This window comes from Chionomys nivalis, chromosome 3 (assembly GCF_950005125.1).
Source record: "Chionomys nivalis chromosome 3, mChiNiv1.1, whole genome shotgun sequence".
In the NCBI taxonomy this organism is placed as follows: Eukaryota; Metazoa; Chordata; class Mammalia; order Rodentia; family Cricetidae; genus Chionomys; species Chionomys nivalis.
The window spans coordinates 81,474,518-81,490,059 of record NC_080088.1 but is presented as its reverse complement, the minus strand read 5'-3'; positions in this window follow the sequence as shown (position 1 = coordinate 81,490,059).

The window sequence follows — 15,542 nt, the reverse complement described above, 5'->3', positions numbered from 1 at the left end:
TGCATTCGACACTAAGCAAAGAAGAATAGAGCTGAACTGTGAGACAGCCCTCTGCTCCCACAAGCGAGTGCTTTCAGATCAGGCGTACATCGTCCGCTCTGCACACACGACACCAACGCACTGGCTCTTCACTTGTGTTCCATTTCTCCCTCAGCTTTGACGGATCGACATATGAATATTACACAAAAATTGAAAGGCTGAGAAGTTAAATGGACGTTACCACGTGAAAACAGTAAACATTTAAAAAACCCACAGAGTAACCTAGGAAGGTGGCGTAGTTTACATCTTTAGTCCATATTTCTAAACTGCTCTCAAGGCACAGAGCATGAAATGGGGATAAGGTAGCCCAGGCCAGGAGATGGCCTCTTTGAACTCCGAAGTCTTTTAAAGCCTGTGACACAAGTTTAGGAAATGCAGGAGAGAAACACAATTCCTGATGTGTGGTCTGTATCACAGGACACATAAGAGAAAATATTTCCCCAAGGATACACTAGTGTGCTGCGTAGCAGATTCTTTTATGTTGCATAAACAAGCTGCTGAGAGCTTGTCATTCTATAGAGAACTGGATAGGACTGTATGGGGGACCATTTCAAGTTAGGAGTCTCTGAGCACAATGAAAGAACTCTTCTCAGAGAAAACCGAGGACGGGTCTTATCCCACAGTTAGCTGAGGCCCTAACAGCAATAGTGACAAATACGTGGAAGTCGGTGAGTACGGTGAGAGAACCTACCACCCTGGCCTTCCAGATCTATGGGTTCTCCATCAGTAAGTCAGCCAACCACAAACGGAAGGTATCATTTAAATTTGAATCTAGTACTGAACACATTCAGACCCCTTTTTATTAGTACCTAAGCAATACAATGTTGCAAGTGTTCACTCTGTACTGGATATTATAATGGTCTTGAGGTGATTGAAAGTACATGGGGGATGTGAACAGGTTCTAAGCAAATATTAAAGCATTGTATAGAAGACACTTGAGCATCTTCAGATTTGGGTATCCTAGAAGAATCTTGGAAAGAATTCCTAACAGATATTCAGAGACAATTGTATTTTAATCATCACGACAGTTCCAAGACAGAGATATTACTATCAATTCCACTTTATAGATGGCATACATATTTGACAATATGTCTGATTTAAAAGCATCTTTGAGTTGCTGTTTGAGGATACAATCAGTGTGATATTCACAGCTCACACATCTTTTGTGAAATCCTACACTTGTATTATTTCAACAGCGCTGGTAGCAAGCATGTCGGAAATCAGGCAAGTTAAAATTGTCGCATCCCCTCTCTGGCAATTAACTGCATTTAGGGATAACCCATTCATTCTGTGGGGATAACTCCCCATGGTTGCACAGCTCCACTTGGGATCCCACACTTCCAGTTGTCTGAAAGGGTCTCCCAAGCAGACGTTCCCTCAGGTATCCGATTCATCATTCTGAGTCAGAATTCATCCTTCCCTCCTCCTTCCTGGTTTCGTCTCTCATGCACCATATATATTTCTTGTTGGAGAAATCTGCACGGGAGCTCTTGGTTGTAAATGTTTTATCCTTAGTATTGACCTCTTGCTGGTCTCTTCACCTGGTCGACCCTTTGGCATTTAAGAGCAACTGGGCTGATGGAGGGCAGGCTAAATGAGAGGTATCTGGGCTACAGACACACCTCATAATGATCAGTACTCCTGTTGTAAGATGGGTTCATCATTTCAGGACTGGGGCCCTCAAGAAAGGGCAACTTTACTCCTTTGCCCTTTGCTCTCAGCCTTACACTGGGGGCTGATGAAGGGAGGAAGCCCCAGTCTTACACTGGGGGCTGATGAAGTAAAGAGGCCCTCAGCCTTACACCAAGGGATGATAAAGGGAGCGGGCCCCAGTCTTGTACTGTGGGACAGTGAAGCAAACAGTCCATCATAAGATACTGATAATGTGATCTCAAGAAACACATTTCTATTCATTAATAATTACCCAATTTCAAGCGTTTTGTCCTATCATCACGAAATCATATCCCTTCCAGCCTCTTCATTCGGCTACTTCTCACCGGCGGAATGAGAACAGAGAGGACAGCATCATTGCCAGGCTCAGGCTCCTCTTCCCACTCTGCTGATGGGATACAGGGCACTGCAGGAACCTACACAAGGCCAGGGTACTCGAGAGAAAAGAATCTGCGCCCTTGAATGCTACAGAACAGCAAATTGCTCAGACCGTGAGCCTCAAGCTGTTGCAGTTGAGACACTCTGCATTTGGACAATCTGTTTCTCACTGCGGGCTTAGCCCACCAGGCTAAGGTATGCTCTGTGAACTATCTTACTTAATCTCTATAATAGAGAAGGTATCACTGCTATTTGGATCCTATAAAAAAAAATAAACCTTTGGACCACTTTGAGTGATGTTTTCAAGATTCTTGGCTCACTGAGTTACTGAAAGTTGAATTTATGTAGAATCTATTTTATTCTGAGGATTGATGGGACAAATGCAAAATGAAAATAGCTGGCACTTCATTCCGTGGCTATTTACAGACTAGTGTTTAGACTTTCTCCCAGGTATTAGCTGTGAGCCATGAGGGGAGACAGTGGCAAAGATACAACCTAAGAGCAGAGGGGGCAGGGGATTTAAGAATAGATAGTTGCTCACAACAGTTCTGTGAGTCACACAAGCATGCATTCTCATTCCGTTTTATTTAAGAGGAAACTGAGAGATTGGACTTGAGATTGTTAGCATCGGGCAATGGCTTAGCTCACCACCCTGTCTCTGACTGCAGAGGGAGCGCCTGTTACCCCAGGATGGGATGAGGAGAGAAGATGCTCAGGGGAACTAGCTTTCGCTGTGTAGAAAGTATAGCTGGGAAGATCTTAAACACAAATAAGATGTTCAGCCAAGAGTGTGAACTCCTGTCTCTGGATTCCTGGGGTGCTGAGGGCCTGCTTGCAGAGCCGAACCGTAAAGATCTTAGCGCACCATGTCCAGTCAAACCGACCAGCCAGAGAACTGGACCCTATCCACGCAAGCGCTGCTGCAGCGGCCCATTCCTAACAGAGCATTCTCAGCTTTGATGCTCACAGATCTACTTAGATAAACTCGAAATTCACTTCTATTTACTAGATTCACAATGCAAGTTCCACTTTCCCAAATGGGAGGAATGGATAATGCCCCTCAGAGAGCTCCTTCCAAACTGAAATATAACACACGCATGACTGTGCTTCAGAAGCGACTGATTACCCGAGTGCTGCATTCGCGATTCACTCACATTAGCTCCCGGGTGTTTTTTTTTTTTTGTCTTTTTTTGTTGTATTTTTTGCTCTTTGGGGTGGGGGTAACATGATCAGTTGATTTTTCTACCTATCCACAATACAGGCAGGCAAACATATTTACTTTTTTATAGCATAACAAAATGACCTTCCTGAGAAATGCTCAAGGATCCCTTTGAAATGCGACACAAATCTTTGTGGCATTGAAAGGCCAAATTACACAACAGGCTCGTCCAAATGAAATTTACTATTTTCTGATAGCTGAAACAGGAAGTAGAGCGAAACATAAAAGGAACACTCTTTCATTATAAATGCTTTCTATAAAGCCAATTACCCAGGGGTAGTTACAGTAATGATGTTTATGCATTTATGTCTCAGATAAACCTGGCAAGTGAAATTACGTAACACTCTCCTTGTGTTTAATCAAATCACAGAACGGACGGTGTCTTTATTTCCTAGGTATAACCTTTGCAGTGGCAACCAGTTCTCTCTCCCTGTTCCTATCGCCTACATTTGGGCTGCCACAGCATATTTCTCAGTCATTAGCATAGCCTTGGAATATAGAAGAAATCAGTCAATCGTGGTTGAATAACTGAGTAAACGAATAAGTACAAAAGTCTTGTGGTTTTCCTGCCAACGAGCTCTTCACCATGCTGTCAGTGTGACATAGTCTGAAGTTGACATGTTCTTGCCTACAATCCCCCAGTGCACATTCAGGTCCTTGGACTCCTCCCCTCCAGGAAGTGGCTCCTGCATTCTTCTCTTGACCCACCTCCGTCACTCTTCCATTCAAGTGACACTCGAGCCATCCTCACAGGGCAGCATCTTCTAGTTGGTTACCCTGTTTCTTCTTTCCAGAATCTCCTTCATCATCTTGCCCTTCTTGATCTGTGATACTATTCCTTGTCATTAATTCAAATTTCTCTTTATTTGCGTATTTGCTTGCGTGTGTGTTTTGTGTCTGTATGTGTGTACATTTTTGCACGTGTGTGCATTTTGGTATGGGTACCTGTGGAGGCTAGAAGAACTGGAACCCAGAACTGGAATTACAAGAAGTTGTGAGCCACCTGATGAAGGTGCTGGGACTGGAACTCTGGTCCTCTGAGAGAGCAGAGGGGGTTCGTAAGTGCTTAGCTGTCTCTCCCGCCCCTCTATCTGGTTTGAGAAGCTTTCTTTGACTATTTTATGTAAAGAGTTCTGTGAACCTTCCTCAAGCTTGCTTTGCTCAGCAAGCCTTCATGCAAGATCAGCATACCCACATCATCAATGCAGATAACTAATGGAGTATTAACCTCCAGTCTCCAGTGACTTCCCTCGTGTTTTCTCCCCTCCTCCCTGAATACGAAGGGAGCTCTTGGGAGAAATCGCTGTTTTCAGGCATGGACAGACAATGTTGAGGAAGTCTGGTCATAACTGAGAGCTAGAAGGAGCTATCAACAATTACTAGTGTATCAGCAAAAGAACTAAGCCAGCTTCCAGAGGCTTCCACTGGCCAAAGGAGAGAAAGGTTAAGGAAAGTAGGGTATTGTGTTTAGATGCAGGGAATCCTAGTAACACTGACAACTTGTCAGCAGAGTACACAGGCAGACAAAAACCATTATTCTGACAAATTTTAAATAAACTGTTAGTTTGCCTTTTCTAAATGGATTGCCCCCAAACAAATCTAAAAGCAAAGGAGAAGCTGTTGTTTACTTTTGTCTTTGCTTTGACAGAATACCTGGCAGGAAAACTTAGAGAAGTAGAGTCCATAAGAGGGGTCACGTGACCAGCTCTAACATTTGTGATTTATTGGGATTCTGCTTTAAAAAAGCAAAATATCTGGCCTGGAAATAAGATCATCACTTGGTACTAAAAGTCACTGATGACTTTGGGTACCTTCTCCTTTAGAAATGCATGAGCTGAGTTAGCTCAGCGCCTGGAACTTGCTTCACTTGGTGAGAGGAGGGGAGCTGTGGGCACAAGCAGAGACTCAGCAGAAGCAAGTAAACGAGATGAGGGTTCCCTGCCATTCTTCTACCTCAGCTTGACCGCATCCCAGAAGTTAAACAATGAAAATATTAAAGGCAGCTCTGTTTATAAGCATGTTTTCCAAAGCCGGAAACACTATTTCAGCAATTCTCCCTTATTGGAGCTTCTGGTGTCTGCAATTCTACCTACTCTGAAAACATACATAGAAAGTTCAAGAAATCAATATTCTGAAGTTTCAAACTGTGTCCATTCTGAGTAGCAGCATGCTGGAATCCCACAAGTCTTTCTCCATCCTGTCCAGGACGTCACCCGCCTGTCATGCTGTATGTGCTGGCCACGGCGCAGTCACTGGTCACTCAGGAGCCATCTTCCATATTAACCCTCTGTTCTGGTATAGCAATGTGCATGCTCAGATCACCTTTAATTCACCCACCAATAGCTCTCAAATGCCAGACTGATGATGCTGGTTACTTTTCCACATTTTGGTGTTACAATGGTCGTACCTTATTGTTATATGTTTCTATTAATCTCACATGGTGCCTAATTTATAAATTCAACTTCATCATAGGTACAGAAACTCAAGGCTTATACAAAGTTAGCTACTGTTTGCTCCTTTGGTCCCTACTGGAGGTCTGGGAACTTCACTCCAATAGAAGAGGTGGACAGAAGCCTCCCTTTGCCTCCTTGAAATCAGTTCCACACTTGTCCATTAGAATTAGACTTAGCTCCCAACAACCACTTAGGGGATCACAACTGCACATACTGCACCCATATGGTATACATACACTCAGGCAGGCTCTCTTCCACACATACGCAGTAAATAAACAAACCTTTAAAGAATTTCACCTGAATGCACAGAAGATCAGCAAATTGTTTTACTTACTATCTTATTGTATTTCTGTAAGAGAACAATAAAATATTGACTTTTGCAAAGCTTGGTGACAGAGCAGAATTTCTGTACTTGCAGGAGGCAAAATCCATGCTTGTGTTACATAATGAATTTAAGGCCAACAGAGCTATATAATTAAACCTCATGTCACAGAACCAAGGGCCAAAAGGGCAGTTCAATGACAAAATGCAAAAATGAAAGCCTTTGGGCTCCTTCTTCTTACCACTTAAGAATAAAGAGGGTGATTCTTATTTTTCTGTATTTTCTTTCACTGACATGACTCTGAAGGTTACAAATTATTGGTCATTACGAAATTGATGAGAATTTAGAAATATATATTGCAAGTATTAATAAATAGTTTTAAAAGATGAAAGAAAAAATTTTACACATTTAACATATTGAGTAAGATAAGTTTATAGAGACTTGACTCAGGGAAGCTTGGCATTTTTAACTGTTCCTTTGTTTGCTAACCCAGACAAAAATAGTAAATTGAAGCAAGACCCAATTTGAAGTTTCAGCTTTAAAGAGTAGCAAAAGAAAAAGAAAAAAAGATTGGACACAAAAAATCCTGAGAATTTTGTATTTAAATTTAAAAGAAGATTGTCCTTCTTTCCTTGTTTTGTTTAAGCAGATGGGAGAGAAACAGCAAATTCGATGTGAGGGAAAAAACCGCAACTCACACACTAAATACAAATTTTGTACAGACTTGGGGACTCCAGCCTCCATCCTGGTTAACTCTCGATTTGAACTAGAGAACTTTCAGGATGTGTTTCCTTGTGGAGATGCTCCCAGCAAGAAAGTCACAGGATACTGAACTGAGTCAGGTTGAAGTCTTCATGAGTTGCCCCAGGGCTCAGAATCATCAGGAACCCTGCAGTTAACCTTTCTAACACCAACATTAGGAAAGATGTTAGCTTTAGGATGAGAAACTAAAAGAGTTGTAGATTGTTGAAGACCTGTGGTCTAAAACTATTGTGAAGGTGGACTTGGAAGCTAATTAGAATTAAAACGGCACAGATATCTGCAGTGATGGGGTGATCTGGAAAAGAGACAGAGTAGCAGACAGAGGAAGAAAGTGGTGGCACACTCCTTCAGTCCCGGAGCACCCAGGAGGCACAGGCAGACAGATGAGTTTGAGGCCAGCCTGAGCTACATAGTTAGTGCTAGAACATAGGAACTACTCAGAGAGACCCAGTCTTAACACACACACACACACACACACACAGAGAGAGAGAGAGAGAGAGAGAGAGAGAGAGAGAGAGAGAGAGAGGAAGAGAGGAAGAGAGAAAGAGAAAGAAAGAAAGATAATTGACGACAATTTTTATTATGTCTATGATACTAAAAAATTACCAGAACATTTGACTTTATGGAAAATATATATGTATTTCCTTGGGAAGATGAAACTTAATTAAATGAGACCTTTATTTAAGTAGTGTTCACTTTTGTAAAATATAAACAGTATTATTAAGGTTTCGGGATCAGTATACAGTCTTTTCTTCTGTATAGAGCCAAGAGAAGAAAACCCAAGAAATAAAGCCTAGATAATCTCATAACACTTCAAGATGTAATTTATTGTTCTACATTAAAGTCTTTAGGTCACATAAACATCAAAAAATCAATTCCATAAACAACTTTGTCCAACCCTGGTGTTCTCTCTTCTCATCACCTGTGACCTTTAACGCTACAAGCAGATTTCAGAGAAGCTTGACTAAGCAAACACTACAATAGAAGTAGAAAGTTGCAGATTTACATAAAAAAATCTCCATTATTTAAAATCAATTACCATGGAAGAAATGTTTCCTAAAGCATAGACTGTTTTCCTCTCAATTCCAGTTTGGGAAACTGCAAATGAATTAGCGGAGATACAGGCAGATTGACTTAAGTGAACGCCAAGAAAAGCAATGGCTAATGACACTTTACATTCAGTTTTGAAAAATCATCCTTTGTTAATTGCCAAGGTGATATGGTCCATGATGCCAGAGAATGCTTCCAAGGGAGGTCAATTCAAAGCGCAATATAATAGCTCTGCAATATTTCAGACTTTCAAAAATGCTTACGAAAGTTACAAAATAATGTTAGACTGTATCACAAACCACCAGTGTGTAGTTCTTGCAGTTTAAAGCGAGGCTTTGCTGCCCCGTTTCTTCACTAGGAAAAATAAGAACTGCTGAAGGACAGTAAAATAGATTATAAGGGAATTTCCACCCATGGAGTATTTCTTGTAATATGACGAAACTGTAGAAGAGGCTTGGTCTTGATAAAACCCTGAACAACAGCCAAGAAAATGGCCTCCCAAGGGCAAAAAAAAAAAAATCCCTATAATTCATTTTGTAAAGATCAAACAAACTAATGGATAGGCAATTACTGACTTGTATATATGTCTATAAAATATAAGGTAAGATCACAGTTATTATTAAAAATTGAATTTTCCTGGAACTTAACAGTTTCAAATTACTGAAAGGGCAAAGAAGGCCAAAAGCCAGAATGAAGCCAAGGTAGAGTGGGCTCCAGTAACTCAATTCTCAGGTATGCTTTTGTGAGTTGTGTGTGTGTGTGTGTGTGTGTGTATATATGTATGTATGTATGTATATATGTATGTATGTATATGTATGTGTATGTATATGCACAGATGTTATGTAATTCAAAGTGTTGAAAATGAAGACCGGGCTAGGTACTGGTGCTAGATGGATCCTTGACTGATTTATAAATCAAGATCCTGTGCTCCTAAGCAGTTCCAACTATGGTTTGAGATGAGCCCCAGCCCATGGAATAGGGATGTATGGGCTGACCTTAAAGCCCAACCCGTAGGAGGTGTATGGACTTCCCAGTGTAAATGAGGCTCCAGCCACACAGACAACAGCGGACCCAGAAAGCCGCCAGCTGCTTGGCTAATCATATTATTGTCCTGCATTGCCTTCCCATCTTTCCAGAATAGAATTTGTCCTGGGGTGTGTGATCTGCATGGCTGTGTCTTTATTCTGTTTACTGACAGACTTCTTCACCTCCTCAGGGCTCACTCCCTTCTCCTCCCAAACACCACATTACTTTATTCCTGTCTGTACTTGGTCTGCCGGCAGAGCACCACGATGTCTGAACAGCCCCCACAGTGAACCTGTATGTTCTGATCTTTGAAAGATTTCTTCCATGACAATCTGTTTAGACTGTTACATTGTATTACTAAACATATGAGGCTTTCTGCTGTGGAGCCAGTTACTAAAGCAAAACTTTTTTTTTTTTTTGCACTTGCTTGAAATAATCATTATTATCATTTGAAAATGACCTTTGGGGAAATAAAGCAGCTGTCTCATCAGACTCATCATATTGTTGAACTACCTGTAAGCCCTGTGACTCTGAGCCATTTAACCTCCCTAATCCTTGGTGCTTCCAACATAGATGTTGATCATCTGTATGTCCCAGAGTGGCAAGAGAGACCAAACAAAGGCCACTAAGCGCTCTTAGTCTTCTCCAAGCTCAACATGCAGGATACTTTGCAGCTACTTTTCATAACAGAGATGGTGTTTCAACAACCCCCAGGCTAAAATTAGCCTGACATTGACAGCTATCATTTCACATATGTACATGCAAACTCATCTGAATGTTAAAAATATTTCAAATAATTTTGTCTACATGCTTGATAACCAGAGGAAGACGTTAAGATGTTAGCATATTTTAAATAGGCTGTAAAGATGAAAGAAAGAAAGAAAGAAAGAAAGAAAGAAAGAAAGAAAGAAAGAAAGAAAGAAAGAGAAAGCTTGAGAAAGCTGATACAAGGCAAGAACTGGGGGAAAAGAGCAAGAATGCCTCAGGAATGTGAGCATGCTCCGAGAGGCCCATGGATGCTGGTGTGTGCACCTAAGTGTTGCTGTTATCCTCTGCCATGTCAGTTCTTCTAGAAGATTGTTTTTCTCACCCTATGCAATAGTTACTTTTCTTGTCATTGTAACCAAACAACTGACTAAAAGCAACTTATGGAAGCAAGGGTTTCTTTAGGATCCTGGCTCAGAAGAATGCAGGGCATCTTGGCAAGAAAGCTGTGGCATTTGGAACCACCAGGAAGCAGAGATTGGGGACACCAGAGTTCACCTGACTTCTCCTTTCCCTTTATTCATTTTGTAGCCTTCATCCATGCAATGGCATCATCCACATTTGAGGTCCGTCACCCACTCCCCTCAGAACCCAAGGTGTGTCTCACTGAAGCTGGAGGTATTTGATGGTCAGTCTTTCTATGGCAGCTGCAGGGGCTTCTGCCAGCTTAGGCTGACACTAACAATTAGTCACCACAATTCCCTCACCGTCAATGCGTGGGACTCTCCCTTAAACTGTGACTTTCCACCCTGCAGTCCTATAGTCTTGTGATGACATCATAATGGGAAAAAGAATACGAAGTCTTATCTGTTCTAACACTGCACAAAAGGTTCAGATTCTCTCTTCAGAGACTCATGGCTATCTCACACTGAGATACTTTGTGAAATAAAAGCTTAAGCTACATAATTTCAACATATAAGAGCCAACATTCCCACCCCAAAATGAGGGAAGACCGAGTAAAGACCAGATTTTAAGTTGCCCGCAATCCAGTAAGTAACCCCTTAGTCATGCTCCTGTGACTGCCTGCCCATGCCCTATAAATAATCCCACTTGTCTCACTGATTCACCAGGCTTGGGAGGATTCATTCCTTTGGTCACCACTGGTGTCCTATCTGGGTTGAATTGATGTTCATTCATACAATAGGGCAAAACCAGGACACAACTCATCCAGACTCAAGTACATCCTCTCTCTCTCTCTCTCTCTCTCTCTCTCTCTCTCTCTCTCTCTCTCTCTCTCTCTCTCTCTCTGTGTGTGTGGTGCAGTATTCACTAGCAACCACCATTACCCGGCACACTCTCCAAGTGCCAACCACCTGACTCTAACTTCATCTCCCTGCCCCTTGTGCACTTGCTATTTGGCCTTGTGTGTATTTTGCTTAATTTATTTATGGTTTTCTCCCTCACCTCGCCTAGATTTCAGGGGAGCGTAGATTCTGTTGATACCAGTGTATCCTTGGTAATCGCACCCATGGTTAGTAAGCTGCCAGTAGACACAAATCACGAGAACAAGTAAACCAATCCTCAGAAGGGAGACTGTGTGAAAATGACTCACACAAGGGATATTGGAGTTTAAGGCATTTCTTCTCTGTTTCCCCAGCCTTTTACATGCGTACTTTAACACACTGCCTGGGTCACTGAATATGGCCTGTGAGGACATCCCCACAGATATCAGCTGGTAATGGAATCACAATGCAAGTAGACGGAGGAGACAAAGCAGAAATCCCATTTGGTTGAAGATGGAAGTTGATGCTTCTCCACCACACACACTCAGCAAAATAAGAGCAACCGATCAGCCTCTTAAGGCAACCGTCAAATAGAGAGCTCTCGATGTTTTCAATTCTATAGATGATGCTGTGCAGCTACATCAATAAACAAATAGCCCTACATCATGTGAGCACAGCAGGAAATGTTAAAGCTAATGTTCCTCCAATGACTTTTCTTCAAGTTCTCACAACAGAATCTTCCAGCATCAACAGTACCGTGTAACTGAATATTATCAAATCTCAGGGAAGTTAATTCTCATGGCATGACTACGTGACTCCATTTCTTATCTGCCTTCAGCTCCAGGCCTTGCTGTGGGCTTACCTTTTATACGTAGCTATGCCAGATAACTCTAGCACAGCCCTGCATAATCATGCAAACTGTTCAGAAAATATACAAAAGATAAAAATGTCATAGAGAACTGTTTCCTCCCACATTTTAAATACCTCCCTAATTCCATATGTTAATTTAGAAATACCCCCAATTTCATCATGTTGGGTTCTCTTTGTCATCATGCTAGTCTGGATATTTGGAAGAAATTCTTCTCTTGGGCATTAGACTCGTTAAGGAAATAATGTCTCAGATCGCACGAGATCCTCTGTATGGTGCTACTGAGAAAACCTCAGAGATAAATGACAGACATTCCAGGGGTCAGAATGACCTAAGGCTATGCATACTGCTTGTCCTTTGGATGGATGATTTTCTTTCCTAGTCTTGGATACAATATTTAAACATTTGTATTCCATGTTTTCGTTTCCATCTTTTAAACTGGACAGAAACACTTGCCAAGTAATATAATCTTTGGTGGTGGGGGAGGAAGAAGTTTTAAATGGCTTTAACTTTTTTATTTTATCCTCTTTTCCCTTTCATAATGGATAACTTACAACAGTTTTCATCTTGGGAAAATAATCTTCCTACAGTTAATAGAATTTATTTTGATTTCAGATAAGGATATTTGTATTTGAAAAAATATTATAAAAGTTACAAAGCTTAGTAGCAATTTAGTCCTTCATGATACAATTATTATTGCTGCCATTATTATAATCATTATTATTATTTAGGCATTTCCATAGTATTTATGCAGATATAAATACTATGGTATCCATATTATCCATGAAGCTAATGTATAGTTATGTGTATATGCATATTCATGGTAGAAATGTCCCCATAGTCCTACTACCAGTGCACAAATATATCTCCCTAACTCATTAGTCCATCATTATGCAATTACTTTACTTTAATATATTATATTATTATTGGATGATTGCGTCGTGTGTGACTTGTTTTACAAGAATTTTTCTGAATTACCGCATGCCTAGGCACATGTGTGGCTCTGCGTGCTGAGGACTCTCATGCCTCCATGGTTTAGTTCTACCTGCTCACCATTAGGATAGTGAGGCACAGACTATAGTACTCTACGATTTCATCACAGTGGCAATGTTGATGATAAAGGGTCTACGTAATCTCTGCTTGATTTTAAGCAAAGGAATGAAAGTCATTTTACCCAATATAAAATAAGGAGTCTCTTTTAAATCTCTGATTTGTGTGTGTGGACATATACGCATGTTTATGTGTATATGTGCAGATGAACATGTCAAACCAGAGGACCTCAGCTGTCATTGCTTAGGTGCTCTCCATCTGGGTAGAGTTAGATTCACTCATTGGCCTGGGACACGCTGAGTAAACACATTCTGCTGGCCAGGGATGTCAGGAATCTGCCTTTCTTTGCCTCCCTAGTGCTAGAGTCTCAAATATGCACCACGACGCCAGGCTCTTCTTTAATTCTCTCCTCTCCTCTCCTCTCCTCTCCTCTCCTCTCCTCTCCTCTCCTCTCCTCTCCTCTCCTGTCCTCTCCTCTCCTCTCCCCTCTCCTCTCCTGTCCTCTCCTCTCCCCTCTCCTCTCCTGTTCTCTCCTCTCCTGTTCTCTCCTCTCCTCTCCCCTCTCCTGTTCTCTCCTCTCCTCTCCTGTTCTCTCCTCTCCTCCCCTCTTCTCTCCTGTTCTCTCCTCTCCTGTTCTCTCCTCTTCTGTTCTCTCCTCTCCTTTCCTCTCCTTTTCCCCCTTTCTCTCCCCCTCTTTCTTTTTTTTTAACATTGGTCCTAGGAGTTGAACTCTGTTCCTCATGCCTACGAGGATAGTACTTTATCCAGGGACTGCTATCCTCATCCCAGATCTTCAATTAAGAAAAAAGGAGAAAATTAAGAGCAAAGGAGAATTTTGGTCATATGACAAGTTATGCTCGGTTTTCTTGCTAATATCCTGTAAAATACCATTTTTCTCTGATGTGGGAATGATTTCTTTCTAATCTGTTGCTTTCATTGGTTAATTAATAAAGAAACTGCCTAGGCCCATTTGATAGGCCAACCCTTAGGTGGGTGGAGTAGACAAAACAAAATGCTGGGAGAAAGAAGCCAAGTCAGTGAGTCGCCATGATTCTCCCAGCATTCTGTTCTGTCTACTCCACCTACCTAAGGGTTGACCTATCAAATGGGCCAAAGCAGTTTCTTTATTAATTAACTAATGAAAGCAACAGATAGAAAGATGACCCTCCTCCATCATTTCTCAACTGAACTTTGAATCTCTGAGTGGCAAATGTTCTCTAAATGAAATCTGCCCTGGCTTACTTCCACTCGAGACTTCCTTTGTGGTGTTTCTTTATGGTAGGAAGATTAGACCTTGGCTCAGCTTACAAATTTGGAGAGGAATAAAAATCACTGTCCTGGAAGGGCTGACATTGTGTCCCTGGTACTCACACCTGAACCACTTGTGTCACATGCTACTCCTTAAGGTGTAACCGAAGCACGCCGCCTGCTTCCCTCCGGTGAAGACTAAATGTGTGTGACTGATTGGCTTCAGTAGTGGTAATGCTTGCCTGAGACACTATTCTCAGCCACTCCCAGACAACGGAACTGAGGCTGTCATCAGTATTCGGCCTTGGCCAGTGTCTCTCTCTTGGTGGAGAAATGAGGAGGGTTTTCCTCCATCATAAAAGCAGTCACCCAACAGGTGGCAAATCCAGGCTTTTCATTCCTAATCTCAGTTTAATCGCTAAGGCACTCCATTTATCTTCACATTGACGTGTTTATTTATCTTTCCTTTACCATATGAAAATATTCCTGGCCCATTTGGTGGGCAAGTTGGCCTATTTATTTGATCTTCCTTCTGCTTTAAATTACCATCCATCTTTTCTCTTTTATTCCGGCCTTTTGCACTCTGAGCATCTGGCAGTACTACTGCTGGATCTTCTCTCATAGGTGCAGTAGGCTCTATGCACTGTGGAGAGCCTCCAGCTCGTGAAGACGGAGTTAGGGAGTGAGTGTATCCTGCTGTGTGTAACTGTGGAATTCTGAAATGATGAATAATGCGGGCAACACGTGGATAGTTGGGTGGTTCTAGTGTCGGTTTAGTGCCATGAGAATTGAAGAATGCCAGCATGGAAGGCTCTATGTTGTGATGAGTTCTCTCACTGGGCACATCAATAACAAGCTCGATATTGATAGAAGTTAAATAATTTAAATGCGTACTAGTCAGCCAGCACTGCCGCGATAAAACACCACACAGTAGGACTCAAGCAGCAGGGACTTATTTCTTTTGCTTCTGGAGGTTGTAAGTCTAAGGAGGTGGCAGTAGATGGGTGGTGTGTGTGTGTGGGGGGGTCCTTTTGGATCCTGCTTTATGCTTATGCATGCTTAGTTGTCTTCACGTGACCTCACGTGGCAGAGAGAGAATGCGTTCCTCTTCTTTTCTAGTGATGCTAAATCCAGTGTGAGACTTCACCTTACAGTAATCAAAGGACCAGGTTTCAGCACTTTGAAAGCCGGGTCTTAGCCACATGAGCTTTATAGTTGTGCAAAGGTCATAATACACCCTTGGTTTGTGTATAAATAAGGATCAAAGCCAAGACTTCCAGAACCCACAGGAAGCTACCTTTTTAGACCAAAGGGTCAATCTAATTTACATCACTTACTTTGATGGATCGGGTGTGTGTTTTAACAAAGAAAGCTGAAATAAAAGTAAGGGTGGCAAATCCAGCAGAGCCCAGGAAATGAGGCCGACAAATTGTCCTAGTTCTGGATAGTTAGTTTCACTGTTAGAACT